Source organism: Chiloscyllium plagiosum, unplaced genomic scaffold (assembly GCF_037043375.1).
Source record: "Chiloscyllium plagiosum isolate Xiang-an unplaced genomic scaffold, Cpla_swu_hap1 HiC_scaffold_51, whole genome shotgun sequence".
In the NCBI taxonomy this organism is placed as follows: Eukaryota; Metazoa; Chordata; class Chondrichthyes; order Orectolobiformes; family Hemiscylliidae; genus Chiloscyllium; species Chiloscyllium plagiosum.
In genome coordinates, this window is record NW_028270189.1 from 37366272 (window position 1) to 37385728 (window position 19457).

The window sequence follows — 19457 nt, forward strand, 5'->3', positions numbered from 1 at the left end:
ACACTAGCAAAGAAAGGAAGCATTCAGCCCCTCCCGTCCCAGTGTACCTTGCCCATTCTTTCCCCATCTCTCTCTAGTATATACTGTCTCACCTCGTTCTTGCTGGCAAACTGGATCACTGCTCACGCGCGTTTTTTCCCTGTCCTGGCGAACTGTTTTCCTCAAGTTATTGGAATTAAAAACAGGAATGGGCTATTTCAAGCACTTTTCTAGTTTACAAGACCAGTGTTATCATCACTGAGCCAGCACATTGCCAGCTCATTAGAGAAGGTCTCGTACATCAGAAACTGAAATTCAACAGATGATTAGATAGCCTCAGTATTGTAAACCAACCAACAAGACCGGAATAGAGCCGAAGGGATCATGCACAGAAGGATGGCAGAATAGAATGACGAATCTCATGGTGTCCAGGGTGATGTTAACAGAAATCCTCCCTGGTAGTATAGTGATGAGGATTCAATAATTTCACTGTCTTGGCTTGTTAAAGGTTAACGTTTACAGTAATCAATATGAAATACTGCCTGATCTTTCCAAGCAGAATGATGTTGTGCAGCATTCCGAATCGCTTCCCTGCATGTTACAGGTCCACATCAGCAATGTCAGCTGCAATTGCCTGACGTTCAATCAGTTTAAATCAAGAACGGAGAGGGCGTCACTAAAATGGAAGGGGAATGGTGGTTTGTGAGAGTTAACTGTATGCCTAGTGGAGTCAGGTTTAAAGTAGATAATGAATATTGGTTTTTGTGTTTACCTTGATATACTGACCACTCCGGATCAATTACCCACATTGTCTGCCCTTTGTGTGATGTTCTTTGTACATTTTACCTCGGTTCAGTTTTCCGGGGTCCACGCATTTTTAATTTGGCACATTTTACTCAGGTCGGTTTTGCAGCATCATATTTAGGCCAACGTTTTTAGGAACAGCAAGACACCATTCAGACCATTAAGTCTGTTCCTGTATTGAATGGTTTCATGTCAGATCTGATAACCTTGAACTGCACTTTCTTGCCTTTCTCCATAACGCTTGATGTCTTTGCTGTTTGAAGATCTGCCGATCTCAGCCTCATTACACCGAATGACCCTTCCTCAACAGCCTTCTTGTACAAGAAAGTCCTCGGATCCAGAACTGTCTGAGAGAATAAATGCTTCCTCATCTCTGTTTTAATTGTGAGATCCGCATTATAATACGAAGTTAAATATCACACAACACCAGGTCATAGTCCAACAGGTTTAATTGGAAGCATTAGCTTTTGGAGAGCTGCTCCTTCATCTGGTAGTTGTGGAGTTCACAGTTGTAAGAAACAGAATTTATAGCAAAAGCTTACAGTGCGATGTAACTGAAATTATATATTGAAAAACACCTTGATTATTTGTTAAGTCTGCCATCTGTTAAGATGACTATGTTAGGTTCACTTCTTTGTTATGTGATTCACAAAACTTTATTTTAGTAGTTACATTCTTAGGTAAACTTTAACAATTAGTGTCAGTCCAGATAATATATTGACGTTGTTAGTTCCTGTGTGCTGTGTCCGTGCCATAATGTTTAGACTGACGCTAATCTAAAAAAATGCTGCAGGCAAGGATGCTTTGAGGCATGGTACATTGGTGAAACCGAGCAGAGGCTACAGCAACGGATGAATGGGCACTACACATCTATCAACAGACAGGTGTGCGCCTTCCCCGTTGGAGAGCACATCAATGGTCCAGGACATTTCACCTCGGCCTTTGGGGTGACAATCCACCAAGGCGGAATTCGGAGCAGGCAGCATCTAAAAGTGCCCGAGCAGAAGCTGATAGCTAAGTTCGGTACCCATGAGGATGACCTCAACCGGGACCTTGGATTCATGTCACAGTACAGGTGATCCCATTGCACTATCTACACACAGAGACCCTCCTACACACACACACACACACACACACAAACACACATACACACACACACACGCATACATACGTTTGTGGGGTGAATTTGTACTTGCACAGTTACATTGTACTTTGCTCAAAAACTACATGAATCCATGTCAGCCTCTGTTAACTCATTTATTAAAATTAGAATCAGTCTAAACCTTATGGAAAAGACAGCAGCACACGGGGGGCTGACACCAATTGTTCAAGTTAACCTGAGAATGTAACTTTAAAATAAAAAGCTTTGCGCTTTACAAATGAAAGAAGTGAAGTGAAGCTAACATGGTTATTCTAACAGAAGGGAGACTTAGCAAACTATCATGGTAATTTTCAATGTATAATTTCAGTTACATCACACTGCAAATTTGTGCTATAAATTCTGTGCTTTATAACAGTGTACTCCACAACCACCTGACGAATGAGCACCAGTCGGAAAGCTCGTACATCCAATTAAACCTGTTGGACTGTAACCTGGTGTTGTGTGATTTACAAATTTGCTCACCCCAGTCCAAAACCGGTCTCTCCAAGTCATTCGATACGTGGCGCTCTGGTTACAGAACCAAACTTTCTGCATCCAACTTTTTAAATCCTTGAAAAAAACTGTATGATTCAATAAGGATCATTTTTTGTAGTACTGAGTCTGAGCAGGCAAAAGCAACTGATTTCAGCGTTTCTTCCCATTTGATTTCATCTCCGATATGAAATTCTCACTGACTCTGACAGAACTGCTATCTTTGCTGTTTTGTAATGTCAGGAATTCATGTTCAATTTAAGATTTTCATAAGGAGCAACAAATCTTGTTTCCCTGACTGGAAATCAACATTGGGAAATAGCAGTGAGAGAGCTGAATTTCAGCACTTGTGCACCAAGGAAGACATATGCAATGCTTACAACTTTTCTTGGTGACTTTGTTTTTGCCTTTTTGGTTGAGTTGAAAAATGACAGTCATTGAATTTTTAAAAGCGTGGCAAGTGGCCCTTCAGCCAATTGCATCAGTATCAGTCATCAAACATCTAATTTATAAACACAGGTTCCAGTACGTGACTCATCGCCTGGTGTGTTCTAACATTCCAAGACTTCAGTTAAATTGTTATTCAATTTCTTAAGTGCTTAAGTGGAACAAAACATCTCTGTGCACTAACAGTTCTGAAAGACAAACCTTTTCTCAGAGCCGTTTGTCAGTTTTCCTCAAAATGCTGCGGAAAATGTTTCTGTACTCGCATCGGAATTACTTTACCCTGTTTCTTCTTCAAGTTCCTTCTTCTTTCTATTAAATGGTTTAAATTCCAGTACAGACACATGATGCATGTTGCAGAAGTCATGTGTTTGTACTTTCACTGACACTCTGTCTCAGCGGGAACTGCAGTCCTTCCCCACGCTGATTCAGATAGCACTGTCCTTACCGTGAAATGTCCCATGGAGAATGGAAGGACAGGCATTAATATGCTTCACTTGGGAACGGAGCGATAGTTTTAAAACATTTACACTGCCCCAGCGAGGAATTGAGCTTCTATCTCCCGCATAACATGTTTCGACACTAACCACTGTACTACCGAGGACAAAAGTTGCAAAGGAGACTCCTCAGCCCGTTGTGGCTCCATTTGTCAAAAACATCTGCTTTACGACCCGAATCGTTTAACCCACAGACTTGTAAGTATTGGCAGAACATATTCACATCTGAATATTTCTGCCTCTCTGACCCTTACAGACAGTGTGTTCCAAATTCCAACACCCGCCAGCCTATACCGCTTTTCCATGCATCTACTTAAACCTTTCTGTCTTTCACATTAAATTTCTGGCCCCCTGTGATCGATCTCTCCGTCGATGGGAAACGCTTCTTTCAGTCTACTTTATCCATACCCCTCATTATTTTGTACATCTGTACAATGCCTTCTCAAAAACTCCCCTGCACGGTGACAAACAATCCCAGCCTGTCCTGTCTCTCTTCATGACTGAAACTCTCCCGACGCTATCCGAGTGAATCTCTCCTCCACCTTTCCCACTGCGATCACATTCGTGGACTCACGTGAATTGCAGACAATAGTCTAGGTCGAGCCGAATGAACCTTTTTTCTTATCTGTAACAGCATGCGGGGTGGCTCTGCAGCATTTATTGCCTTGCGGTCTGGAGTCAGACCAGTTAAGGACGTAGTGAAACAGTTGGGTTTTTCAGACAACGCATTTAGCATATTCTTAATTATTGCAACCAGTAACAGTGAGGGCAACGGCACAGACTTGACGGTATCAACGTGAAAGTATATGTTAGATTGTGCAATGCCTCAGTAAAATGGGATGTGGGACGGAAAAGAGAGTTAGGGAGAGTTGGAGGGAGAGACATCTTCCAGCACTTTTGGGTTTAAATCCTGATACATGAAACGCAGAAACATCGGAGAAGGTGATTCGATGGAAAACACCTCGGAGAATATTATCATGTAAAAACGATTAATTTCTTACCGTGTTTCACCAAAAGTAAAACTTTGAGAGAACTAACAGCCATGTCGTGGATTAGAGCCGAGGACGCTGCAATCACAACGCAGAACACGAATTACTAAATAGTTACAGCACTCCAACAGAGCACTTTTGCAAACTGCCACCAGTTTGTAGCAGAGGAAATGTCAGGGATTACTTAGATTAGATTAATTACAATGTGGAAACAGGCCCTTCGGCCCAATAAGTCCACACCGCCCCACCGAAGCGCAACCCACCCATACCCCTACATTTACCCCTTACCTAACACTACGGGCAATTTTAGCATGGCCAATTCACCTGACCTGCACATCTTTTGGATTGTGGGAGGAAACTGGAGCACCCGGAGGAAACCCACGCAGACACGGGGAGAACATGAAAACTCCACACAGGGAGAACGTACAATATCAGGCCTTAGCGACAGGCGTGTGGGAACTCAGAATGGGCTGAATCTTTAACTTTAACGTCCTCAGAGACTATGAAGATTCCATGAATGAGAGTATTGGAGAATGGGATTAATGACATTTTCCAAAGTCCTGGGACAGCACAGGATATTATTGAAACGTATGTTTCAGAAGCATTATAGTTTAACATCGGCTACTCCATCACTTTGCCCACACAAGGCACTACCAACTGCTGCAGGCAATCACACATAATCCCAGTTCCAGACCCGGAATCGTAGAAACGGTGTGAAGCAGCCACGAAGATCCAATGGGAAATTGGGATGGAATGACAGGAGAGAGGTGCGTGTATTTCCGAGGGTGGGATTTCTCCTGGTCAAAAGCGGGACGGAAAGGAATACTAGCCAACATTTATAGTATTATAGCCATAAGTAGTACATGTTGCTGAGACAGCCGATTGGCGCATCTAAAACGTGTTGAGCCTTTAGCTTTGAGGTGGCAAGTATCGAAAGTTCATTTTCCTATTTGGATCAGTGTTTTTGACATTGGCAGTAGCAGCTGCTTTTGCTCGCATCAGCTCAGAATCAGCTTCTTGTTCCCAGTAAATGCTGCAACCTGGAGAAGGTAGTGTTGTGGTTATATAATAAATTAGTCATCCTTGGAGACTCAGACACGAAACTGGTAATGCTAAAGTTCGACGAATAAAACCTGGAATTAAAGGCTGACCTCAGGAACAGAGAACATGACTTTAATTTCCTGCAATCCCATTCATGCATGTTTCTTTTGAAGGGGATGCTACCATCTTTACCCAATCCTGGCTACTTGTGACTCCAGGACCTGAACAACATAGCTGACCCTTAATCCGAGAATTCTGATCGTGTGGCGAAGCAGGCCATTTGGCCCTTCCAGTCGACACCATCCCTCCGAAGCACATCCTATCAGACCCACACTGTATACCTATTCCTTTTCCCCTTCATTTCTCATGGCTGATCCCAGTAACCTGCACACCTTCAGACTATGGGAGGAATCTCACCCAAGCAAAGAGAGAATTTGCACACAGTCACACGAGATTGGGATAAAATCCATGTCTCTCATGCAGCAAGACAGCAGCGAATCAGGAAGAACAACAAATGCTGTCCTGATCAGTGACAACCACACCCTGTGGGTATATCAGGAAGAATAAAAACACATTCACAACATGGACAACGGGACTTGCGTCTGCATGGACATGATTTGAACCAATCGTTCCCCCTTGGGTAGATATCACAGAGAAACCAGGGAAATGCGAGATTCAATTGACTGCTGAAGTGGAAACTCATTTATTCAGTCAAACTGGGGACAGACTGTTCAACAGTCCCGTGTGTGGAAAGGGCTCAGTGTGCAAACGAACCTCCGGAGTAACTAGCAAGATTACATATCCGAGAAGGAGATGAACTAAACTGTCAATGCTCCTGTTTATCACAACCAGCTGCCATTTCCATAGACTCATAGTCATAGACTCACACAGCATGGAAACGGGCATTTCACCAGCTCGTACTGAATATCATGCCAAAATAAAACAGTCGCATCTGACGGCTCCTGTAACTGCTGAGGCTTAATAATGCCCTCGTGATATTATTACTACATTGTTAATACGAATGTCCAGATATAATTCTGTGGACACGGGTTCAAATCCTGGCATGCCAGATGCTGGAATTTTATTTCAATAAATACCTAGAGCTGAAGAGTATAATGATGATGTTGAATCAGCTGTTGTAGATCTGATTCACTAATGCCTGTCAGCGAAGAAAACTGCCATAATTGTCCAGTCTGGCTGGGATGCGATTCCAGATCCAAAAATCGTGGTTGATTCTGAACTCCTCTATGGGCAATAAATAATGGACCTGTAAGGCACACTTCCCATCTATATTCAAAATAAGGAAAGGTTTGTGTCTAAGCGGCCTTCTTAAAACATTCTGGGGGGATCTGGTCTGGTCCACAACATTGGTCCCAAGTGGTTTCTGACTGGCTCCTGTAATTGAAAAGTTAGTGGAGGGGCTGGGGATGGTTTTTCTGGAGGTTGTGCTGTGAGCTGCCTCAGACATTCAGGGAGACCTGAGGATTTGTTGACCCAACTCTGTATGGAACATTGGGGACTGTAATAACAACATCTGGGTCTGCAACATGAACAACAAATGAAGGAGAGGCTGCAGAGAGGGGAAGCTCTGAAACCACGCAGTGAGTGTGTGTGGGGAAAGGGATCTGCTGTATCCACATTGGGGTTTTCCAGGAACAGCTTCCCAAGCTTCACTTAACCCAGGAGCAGAGTGTGAGGGGACCCTGACTGAACAAGGAGCTGGTAACAGAGCGGTGTCACCTCCTTCAACACGACCTGCAGCTTCACACCAAGGGGAGGATGCTGCTGCCAGTGGGGTCATTGTTTTATTCAGCTTCTATGATCCAGAACTTTCCAGGCAGGACTAGGTGACATATCCATCATCTGCCAGTATCTCAACATCAATGTCACCATTCGGTGATGGAGGATATATTTGGTGGATGAGGTAAATAGATTGCTTCTCACACAGCAGGGAGCTGCCGGGTGTATCCAGTACAGTGGGATTCCCGATGGTGTACATAGCACCTGCAGAGTACTCATGTCAATGGGGAGAGGTAGAGGAACTATAGGAGCTCTCTCTCTATTCATGGTACAGTGTACCCATGCACAGTACATCATGTTGGTGAATACCCACTGTCCTGGCAGCAGTCACGGCCTCTTCATTCAGAAGCAGTCAGCCATTCCCATCGTCATCGGGTCTCCACGTGGAAAGAAATGAATATATCTTGGATAAAGGCCGTCCCCTTGATGCACGTTTCAAAACACCATTCCCACCACCAATCAACCACATCAAAGTATTCCATGTGTACGGAGAGCAATGGGGTCACTTGGAGTGTCTGGGAGCTGACGATCAGGGATGGAGCAAAACTTCCCATGTCTGAACGGATCTGAGTGAACCCCCCCAGTACACAGTTTCATAAAGTCCTGTAATCTCTCTCTATTTCAGTAACATACTGCCTTCCATTATTCCTGTATATGAAATGACAGGTAATATCATGTTAAATTCTACCTGCCAAACTATTATCTATTGTCTTTATCTCTCTGAATCTATTTGCAGACTCTCCACCCTCTCTTGATAATTTAATCTCTTGCTTATCACAGCGACATAACAATTCTTTGAAGAGGTGACAAGTAGGTTAGACCAGGGAAACCCAGTGGATGTGGTCTATCTAGACTTCCAAAAGGCCTTTGATAAGGCTGCTGAGTAAGGTGAGGGCCCATGGTGTTCGAGGTGAGCTACTGGCATGGATTGAGGATTGGCTGTCTGACAGAAGGCAGAGAGTTGGGATAAAAGGTTCTTTTTCGGAATGGCAGCCAGTGACGAGCGGTGTCCCGCAGGGTTCAGTGTTGGGGCCGCAGCTGTTCACGTTATATATTAATGATCAGCATGAAAGTACTGGAGGCATTCTAGCGAAGTTTGCCGATGATACGAAGTTAGATGGACAAGCAGGTAGGACTGAAGAAGTGGCGAGGCTGTAGAAGGATCTAGACAGTTTGGGGAGTGGTCCAGGAAATGGCTGATGGAATTCAATGTGAGCAAATGCGAGGTCTTGCACTTTGGAAAAAAGAATACAAGCATGGACTACTTTCTAAACGGTGAGAAATTTCATAAAGCCAAAGTACAAAGGGATCTGGGATTGCTAGTCGAGGATTCTCTAAAGGTAACCATGCAGGTTGAGTCCATGGTTAAGAAAGCGAATGCAATGTTGTCAATTATCTCAAGAGGGTTGGAATTTAAAAGCAGCGATGTGCGACTGAGACTTTATAAAGCTCTAGTTACGCCCCATTTGGAGTACTGTGTCCAGTTTTGGGCTCCACACCTCAGGAAGGACATACTGGCACTGGAGCGTGTCCAGCGGAGATTCACATGGATGATCTCTGGAATGGTAGGTCTAACATACGAGGAACGGCTGAGGATCATGGGATTGTATTCATTGGAGTTTAGAAGGTTAAGGGGAGATCTAATAGAAACCTACAAGATAATACATGGCTTGGAAATGATGGATGCTAGGAAATTGTTTCTGTTCGGCGAGGAGACTCGGACCCGTGGGCACAGCCTCAGAATTAGAGGGGGTCAATTCAGAACAGAAATGCAGAGACATTTCTTCAGCCAGAGAGTAGTGGGCCTGTGGAATTCATTGCCGCACAGTGCAGTGGAGGCCGGGATGCTAAATGTCTTCAAGGCAGAGATTGACAAATTCTTGATGTCACAAAAAATTAAGGGCTACGGGGAGAATGCGGGTAAGTGGAGTTGAAATGCCCACCAGCTATGATTAATGACGGAGTGGACTCGATGGGCAGAATGGCCTTACTTCCACTCCTATGTCTAATGGCCTCATGGTCTTATGGACATCACCAAACTCAGCATCTGTATATCTCTTCCATCCTCCTGATCATTAATATAGACTGTAAATAGTTGAGAACCCAGCGCTGGTCACTGTGTGACCTTACTGGTTACGTTCTCTCTAACTGATTTATCTTGAGTGCCTGCTTCCTGTGTGATACCCAGTCCTCCCCCATTCCTGGGCAACGCAGTCGAAGGGTTGAATTAGAACAAGGAGCATCTGTGGGGTATCCAACCCCTCAATGAGGCTGATGTCAACGCGGCCTCTGTTCCACTTTCCTGCCATCTCTCCATCCTCAAACTCTAATCTCTTGTTGTAGATTGTGCCACATGAAAAAAATCCACTCCAAATCTCACTTTCAATTACTTTTAGCATTTTACAGACCGCAATGAGATCTCCTTTCATTGTTATAAACTCGAGAGTATAGGCCTAAACTGCTCAATTACTCTTCATAAGACAAACACATCAAATAAGGAATCAATCTAATGAAGGTCTTCTGAATGGCCTCCAATGGAAAACCTCATTCTGCAGGACACCCAAACTGTACTCCAGTTGCAGCCTCACTAATGTCTTGCATAGCTACACCAACACTCCCTACCTTTCTACTCTATCCTTTTATAAATAAACACTGAAATTATGCTTGCATTTCTTATTACTTGCAGTACCTGCAGGCAGGTTTTCTGTGATATACCCCGATCCCTCTGCAACTAGGCACTTTGAACTTTCTCTCCATCTAGATAATAATTTGTCTTTCTATTATACTGGCCAACTTGAATAGCCCTATATTTATTCACTTTAATTTTCCTTGCTAAATGTTGGCCCATTCTCCCAACCTATCCATATGTTTTAAAATCTCTGACATCATCACTCCGAAGTGATTTCCCACCGATGTTAGTGTCATCTGAAAATGTGGCATCTTATTTTCTCTCACATCAACCGAGTACAGTAATGCTATCGATTGCAAATGCTTGAGGCATGAGTATTGAAATCAATGGCACAAACTGCATTTGCCAAAAGAAAATGACACATTTATTGCATCTGACTCCATTTTGTTGGTTAACCAATCCTTCATCCAAGCTAATAAATTACTCCTAACCCCATGTTGTCTGACCTTACCACTTACTCTTTGGAGAAGCGACATATCCAATGCCTTCAGGAAGACTAGATATGTTCCATCTCCAGGATTCCCACTATCCACCTTGTTTGTGACATCTTCAAATAACTCAATCAAACAATTCAAACACGATTTAGCCTTCGTAAAACCATGTTGACTCTGACGAATTGTGGTTTGAGTTTGCAAATGTCCTGAACAATGGACTCTAAAAATTTGCTTTAAATTACAATAGTTTATTGTTACACTTTACTCCCTAATGTATGCCATTATTACAAGCTCTTCCCTTTTGAAAACCTTTACGTTTTCTTTGAATTCCTGTTTAATGGTCACAAGGCATTAAGAGATCTGCTCCAATTGCTGAGTAAGAGCCATGTGTGGCTGAATAGACTCATCATCCTGCTGGTGTACAAACTCGATGGGCTGACGTCTTTCTGGTGTTCCCATTTTGCCATCTCCAAGGCCAGAATGACCTCCTCCTGTTGATGCTTTAGATGATTGGGAGATTATGGAATCTTCCTGTTGCTATGTAACATTTTGAGGGGCTGATGGGTCTTCTCATACTTCTCCATAACAGGTGGAAATACTGAACGGTCTCCTCATGTATCCCGGAGATGGGACCGAGGGACTGATTGGTCTTCTCTTGTTCCCATACAACAGACACGTGTCTAAATTACCTCTTCCTTTCTCATGAAAGAAGTCTGAGATAGTTTTTATCCTATCCAATTCCCTTGCAATAGGCTCGGTGGGTCTGAATGGCCTCCTGTTATCCCAGTGTAACAATCTCCAGTCACTGTGTGACCTCATCCAGTTCCTATGTTACAGACTTGAGGAGGCTGAATGGACTGATCCTGTTGCTGTTTAACAGGATACTGGTGCAGCATGGTCTACTGTTATAGGCTCGAGTGGCTGATTGGCGTCCTTCTGTAAATGTATAGGGGTTGAATAGCCTCGTTCTGTTTTGGTGTAACAGGTTCGAAGGCCTGAATATCCTCCTGTTGTTCTTGTGTAACAGGCTGGTGAACAGAATGGATTCCTCCATTATCTGTGTAATTCACTTCACTTGTTAACTCCTTCTGTCAGCTATGTTCAAATAAGATCATCTTTAATCTTTGTAAACTCCAATGGCTACTGGGTCAACCTGATCATCCTTTTGTTATAAGCTAGCATCTTCATTGCAGGAATCAGTTGAGTGAACCATCTCTGAGCTGCTTCCAATATAACAACATCCTTTCTTCATTGAAGACATTAAATCTGTACACACTACTCCAGATGAGATCTCACTAAGACTCTGTACAGCAGCAACAACACTTTACCAGCCTGCTGTAAAGTTCCCACCAGGTTGGAGCTGTCTCAGCTCTCTGGGCGAATACAGAGCATTATTGGAAGATCATTGTCCTTCTCTACTCCATCAGCATAACGGAAGATCTGGAGAAGTTAAAGTTGGAGAAGATCATAAATGATGTGAGAGATGTCTGTCATTAATCTCCCCAGAGCCCACGTCGCTCAGATTCCACAGAATCTAGTAAGGTGGAGCGCAAAAACAGCATGGAGGAGCAAACAATGATGGGAGTTATATATCAAAGTGAAAACTGCAATACAAATACTGGACGTGTTATAAAACAGGAAATGGGATATTTACATTTGTGGGTACTTCAGTAATAATGTACTGTTTAAATTAGATCTAAACTGTGTTAACCCAATTGAATGCTAATGCTGGGAAAAATGGATTTCATGACCACGTGTGAGATGGTTTACATTAACATTATGTCGGGAAGCGCGGGCGGCACGGTGGCACAGTGGTTAGCACTGCTGCCTCACAGCGCCTGACACCCGGGTTCAATTCCCGCCTCAGGCGACTGACTGTGTGGAGGTTGCACATTCTCCACGTGTCTGCGTGGGTTTCCTCCGGGTGCTCCGGTTTCCTCCCACAGTCCAAAGATGTGCAGGTCAGGTGAATTGGCCATGCTAAAAATTGCCCGTAGTGTTAGGTAAGGGGTAAATGTAGGGGTATGGGTGGGTTGCGCTTCGGCGGGGCGGTGTGGACTTGTTGGGCCGAAGGGCCTGTTTCCACACTGTAAGTAATCTAATCGAGATCAGGTTATTTAGGAATTGGTGTTGAGTGATCAGAAGACCTAATTGAAAATTTTGCTATAAAGGACCTTTTCGGACCTTTTGGGAACAGTGAAGGTGTGAGGAGAAAGTGGGGGCTACAGATGCTGGAGATCAGAGTCGATGAGTGCGATGCTGGAAAAGCACAGTCAGGCAGCATACTAAGGGCACATAAACCGATGTTTTGGGAATAAACCCTTCATCAGGAATGAAGCTTATGGGACAAGGGGGCTGAGAGATAAATGAGAATGGGGTGCAGCGGAGGTAGGTAGCTGGGAATGCGGTAGGTAGATGAAGGTGGAGTTGAAAGTGATAGGTGATGAAGGGAAACAGAACTCTTCATCTATTGCATCCATTAAACCCAATGTGATCTTCTCTACATTGGCGAGGCAGGAGGTCAACTTGTGGATCATTTCAGAGAATATCTCTGGGACAGCCACATTGAACAACTCCATCGCCTTGTGGCTGAGCACTTTAACTCCCCTTCCCACTCTGCCAAGGACATGAGGGTCCTAGACCTGCTCCATCGCCAAACCGGAGCCACCAGAAGCGTGGAGGAAGAAATCCTCATCTTCTGCCTTGGGACCCTCCAACCACAGGGGATCATAGTGGATTTCCCCATTTCCCCATTTCCCCTAATCCCATTTTATCCCACTCCAAACTTCCAAGTCAGCACCGCCCTTTTGAACGTTCCTATGTGTCCACCTTCCTTCCTATCAATCTGGTCCACCCTCCTCTCTGACTATCTCTTTCAAATCCACCTTTATCCTCCTATTAGATGAAAGGAGGCAGCTTAGAAAAATGCCAAGTGTTGTAGTAAGTCAGTGGATTCAGAGAGATGTAGGACCCAACAAAGGATGACCAAGAAACTGAGAAGAAAATCAAAAAGAGAAAAAGCATGCAAACGAAAGAAAAAGATAAAGACTGCTAAAAAGCGTCTATCAATGTATGAAAATAATAATAAAAACAAGGTCAAATGTGGAACAGTTGGTGCGCGTTCAGGATAATATATTGCAGAGAACAGAGAAATCGCAGGGAAAAGAAACAGTTTCTTTGTGTCTATCTTCATGGAAGAATGTCCAGAAATTCTTCCAGAAATACCAAGTGACCATGGGACTTGTGTAAGTAAAGTCTAAGATCATTCTTATCAATGTTGGGGTCATCTTTGTAAAGAAAGCTGGATTGAGTATTTATAAATCTGACAGACTAGATGAACTTCATACAAGAATTTCAGGGGAAGCAGCAATAGACATGTTGATTGCAACGCGGATTTTCACTTTATTTTCCGACACATTCCCGAAAGGTATTTAGCCAATCTGGATAAGGCAAAGGTTATAAATATTATGCAACAGTTTAAGAAAGGATGAAGATGGAGAGTGGAGAACTACAGACCAGTAGCTTATTATCCGCAGTCGGGTGTCTGTTGGACTCGATTACAAGGAATATGCTACTAGATATATAGAATGTAATAATATAACTGGGGAGTATGGTAATGTATCGATGAAAGGAAAACCAGAAGTGGAAAACATTGTTTTCAATGGTTTGAAGATTATTATTGTGGACATAGGCAAAGAAGAACCATTGGTAACGTATAGTTGGATATTCATGAGCTTTTTTTAAAGGACTCACAAGGTAAGCTCGTGAGAAAAGTTAAAGCAAGAGGTATTGAGAAGAACATATGCAAATGGGAAAGTAGAAATTAGGTTTACATTCATGTGAATGTAATTGGAATGTAGTGGATGTAGTGCACCAGTTGAATCGAGTGTTCATGAGACTACACTTAGTGTATTGTGTATCGTTCAGAGTCCCAATCTAAGAAAGAATGTACTGACTACAGAGGAACTGCAAATGGTATCATCCAGAATAATCCCGAAAATGGCAAGATTGTCTGATGTGGAAACTCAGCCTGTGATCTCGAGTTTCAAAACATGAGAGGTGATTGCAGTGAATCTTAGAAACATAGGGGGGACTGAATAACAGAGGGACATGGAGAAAGACATGTCGGAGAGATCAGGGAGAATCCAACGATATTCTATACGGACAAGTAGAACAGAATAATCAGCAGTTAGTGTCCATTAGGAAACAAAGGGGCAATCTGTGTGTCAAGCTGGAGAACATTGATGGATTGTTACATGAGACCTTCACATCTATTTTACTTGGGAGAAGGAGGAGGCAGGTACAGAATTCACGAAGATGGATGGGGAAGCTCTTGAACAGATTGATGTAAAATACGAGAAAGAATTTGAGGCTTTGTTCTGTATAAATTTGGACCAATCTCCATGTCTGAATGAGTTGTATTACAGGCGGCTGTTGAGGTCAAGGGACGAAAGAGCCTGACTCAATATTTTAATTAGAATCTGACCATAGGGGAGGTGCCAGAGGACTGGAGAACTGCTAATACGATTCCACTTCACAGTAAGGGTGGGAGAGATAGACCAGGTAGCTATAGCTTAGCGAGTATTAGATCACTGTTAAGGAAACTACTGGAGACAATAGGGAAGGAGAAAATTGAACTCCAATCAGAGTCGCAAGGTTTGATCAGGGATAATTATCATGACTTTATCAGAAGGAAGTCACATCCAATGGCTTTGATTGAATTAGTTTGAGGAGATCAATTGTTTAGTTTTGTAGGAAGGCCTTTGACAAACGTCCATCTGGGAAACTGAAAAAATAATGCAAAATCTCACAATATGATGGATAACTTGACAAATTACAACGCACATTGACTTAGTATCAGGAGACAGAGGGTAGTGGGAGAAGGCTGTTTGTGTACCTGGAGATCAGTGTCCCCTGACGTACCACAGGGATCAGTGCTGTGTCCCTTATTATTTGTGTTATTCATAAAAAAAACAATGTGAATGTGGAGGGGCGAGATGTGAATTGGGGGAGAAGTGATGAGTAAGTGTATGTTTGACATAAAGATTGTCTGGGAGGTTCACAGTGAGGAGGAAGGCCTTAAGTTACAGGAAGATGCAGATGGAATGGTCAGATGGGCAGACCAATGGCAGATAGAATATAACCTTGATAAATATTAGGTGATGCACTTTGGGAGAAGGAACCAGGCAGGGAGGACTCAATGAATGGCAGCACACTGGGAACCTCAGAGTGTGCTTCTCCACACATCCCTGAATGCGACTGGACAGGTTAATGGACTAGTTAAGAATTGGATCTTGGGTGTTGTGTTTCCTAATCAGGGCGTAGATTATAGGAGCAATACAGGGCTTTGGTTCGGCCAAAATGGAGTACTGAATGTAGTGCTGGGAGCCACATTCCAGGAAGGATGTGATTGTATTGGAGAGGGTGCAGAGGTGACTCACCAGGATGTTTCCTGGGATGGAGCATATCAGCTATGGAGAGAGGCTGGATAAGCTCGGGTTGTTTACTTTGGAGCAGAGAAAGCTGAGGGGGCCATGATTCAGAAGGATAAGATTATGAGCGACACGGACAGGATGGATAGACAGCAGCTGTTCCTTTTAGTCAGTGTGTCAAGAACAAGCCAGGATACTTTTAAAGTGAAAACTTTGAGGTTCAGAGAGGATTTAAACTTTTTTTCACCTCGAGGGTATTGTGTTCTGGGATTACTTCCTGAGAGGGGAAGTATCACGGGTAAACTCACAATCGTTAAAAAGTACTTGGACGAGCAATTGGAAGTGTAATAACATTCCAGGCTATGGGCCTGCTGTAGGAAAGTGGAGCTAATATAGATCGTGCTGAATTTCTGTTGGCACAGAGTCTATGCTCCTGTGAGTGTATGGTGTGGAAGGTCAACTATTGAGCAGTTTAAGGCAGGAATTGAGAGTTTCTGAAGAGTATATTCACAAGGGTTATAAGAGTGAACTGTAATAACTTGATACATCATGTCAATGTGAGAAATATGAGAAAACAAGTGCAGTTTCCTTACAGGCTGAAACAGAGAATGGAGAATGGAGAACAGGGAAATGGCAGAACTATGAAGCCACTATTTCAGTTCTGTCTTCACAGAACGTTCTATCAATACAAGGAAAACCAAGTCTGGTGTGGGAAAATGGTAGAGTACATGGAACATAGAACATAGTAAGGAAATGGTTTAGGAGCAATTATTGGGACTGAAAGCAATGCTCATAGACAACACTAACATAGATTTTTGAAATGGGAATTATGTTTGAGAAACAGACTGGGAGACAAATGAAAGAGAAGCAATGGATGTAAATCATATGGATTTTTAGAACAAGTTTGGTCAAGCTCCAAGCCCAGTTTACAAAATCAAATCTGAGTGGATTGGTGCTAATGTATGGCCATGTTTCTAGAATAGGACAGCTGGCAGGAAACAGTGAGTAGAAATAAACAGACTCGTTAAGCAACAGCCTGACATTGTCTGAACGGCATGATTCTGTAAGGTATAAGTCCTTCCACATCTAGTCAAGAAACGTTGGGGACAATTAAACAATTCACTGGAGGAAGAGATTCCACAAATAACTCCTGCCTCCATGATGGGAGAGTCCAGCACTTCAGTGTATAAGATAAGGCTGATTCATTTGTAACAATCTTCGGTCAGAATTGCTGAGTGGATGATCTATTTCAGACTATATCCCAGACTCCACATCACCTTCCCTGGATATCTCCTGTCTCATCAGCAGGCGGCACATTGAGATACGTTTGGAGGGGAATTGCTCTTGGATTCCTCAACAGTGACTCTGTATCCCATGAAGTCTCATGGCATTAGTTTGTTCATGGGAAAGGAAACCTCCTGATGATTACCATGCACCAGCCTCTTTCAACTGATGAAGCAATACTCCTCCATGCTGACCAACACTTGTAGGAAGCACTGAGGGTAGCACCTGCGCAAGATGTAGTCTGGTTGGAGGGTTTCAATGTCCACCTCCAAGAGTATCTCAGCTACAGCATTAATGATCGAGCTGGCCGGTTCCTAAAGGATATAACTGCTAGACTGGTTCTGCGGCAGGTGGTGAAGGAACCAACAAGAGGAAATAACTTACTTGACCACAGCCTTACTAATATGCCAGTTACAGAAGTATCTGTCCGTGACAGTATCGATAAGAGTGACCACTGCATAGTCATTGTGGAGACAAAGTCACACCTGCACATTGAGAATCACATCCATCATTTTGGGTGGTACTATCACGGTGCTAAATAGGACAGACTTTGAACAGATCTAGCAGTTCAAGTCTGGGTGTCCATAAGGTACTCTGGTTCATCTTTTGGAGCAGAATTGTACACCCACACAAACTCATGGCCTGGCGTATCCCCCTCACAACAATTACCATCATTCCAGAGGATCAACCTTGGTTCAATGGATGTGCAGGCTGGCAGGAGCAGCACCAGGCATACCTGAAAATGAGGTGTCAGCCTGATGAAGCCACCAAACAGGACAACTTGTGCACCGAACAGCATAAGCAGTAAGTGATAGACAGAGTTAAGTGATCTCACAAGCAACGGATCAGATCAAAGCTCTGCAGTCCTTCCACATCTAATTGAGAAATGTTGCAGACAATGAAACAATTCACTGGAGGAAGAGATTCCACAAATAACCCCTTCCTCCATGATGGAAGAGCCCAGCACCTCAGTGTATAAGATAAGGCTGATGCATTCGCAACAACCTTCAGTCAGAAGTGCTGAGTGGATGATCCATCTCAGCCTCCTCCAGTGGTCCTCAGCAATTCAGTTACCAGTCATCAACCAATTTGATTCAGTCCACGCGATATCCAGAAACGGTTGGAGATACTGGATACTCCATAGGGTCCATACTCTGACAGCATTCTGGCAATAGTACTGAAAACTTGTGCTGCAGAACTTGCCATTCCCCTAGCCAAACTGTTTCAAGACAGTTACAACAATGGCTTTTCCCGATTACGTGGAAAATTAACCAAGTATCTCATGTATGGAAAAACCAGAACAAATCCAATCGGGCCAATTACCACCCCATCAGTCTACTCTCGATCATCAGTAAAGTGGTGGAAGGTGTCAGTGCTTTTAATCAGCACCTGCTCAGCAATACCCTGGTCAATGACGCCCAGTTTGGACACCACCAGGGCCACTCAGCTCCTGACGTCATTACCGTGGTTCAAACATGGACAAAAGAGCTGAATTCGAGTGGTGGGGTGAGAGTGATAGTTTTTAAATCAAGGCAGACTTCGACCAAGTGTGGTATCAAGGGGCTTTAGCAACACTGGAATCAATGGGTATCAGGGGCAAAATCCCCGCTGGTTAGATTCATACCTGACACGTAGGAAGACGGTCATGGTTGATGAAGGTCAGTCAACTCAGCTCCAAGTCTGTCGGAGTCCCTCGAGCAGTGGCCAAAAACTTCTTCAGGGCTGCTTCATCAATGACCTTCCCTCCATTTTAAGGTCAGAAGTGGGGATGTTCGCTAATGATTGTACAATGTTCTGCAACATTTGTGGCTCCTCAGATACTGAAGCAGTCCATGTTCAAATGCGACAAGATCTGGACAGTATCCAGGCTAACAAGTGGTAAGTAATATTCAGGCCACACAAATGCCAGATCGTGACCATCACCAATAAAATACAACCTAACCTGCCCCTTGGCATTCAATTGTGTTACTATCACTGAATCCCCCAGTATCAAGTCCTAGTGTGTAATCATTGCTGAGAAACTCACTGGTCTCGCCACATAAACACAGTAACTACAAGAGCAGATCAGAAGGTAGGAATACTGCGGCGAGTAACTCACATCTTAACTTCCAAAAGTCTGTCCATCTTCTACAATGCATAAGTCAGAAGTGTGATAGACGACTCCCAATTTGCCTGGATGAGTGCAGCTCCAACAACACTCAAGAAGCTTTATACCATCCAGGACATAGCAACCAGTTTGATTGTCCCTTCATCCACAATGCTCCACCATCAACGCTCAGCAGCAGCAGTGTTTTACTCTCTGCATGCTGCAATGAAATTATTCACCAAAGATCCTCAGAGACCATCTTCCCAATCACAACTACATCTATCTAGAAGGACAACGTCTGCAGATGTATGGAAAAAACATCATCTTTAGGTTCCCCTCCAAACC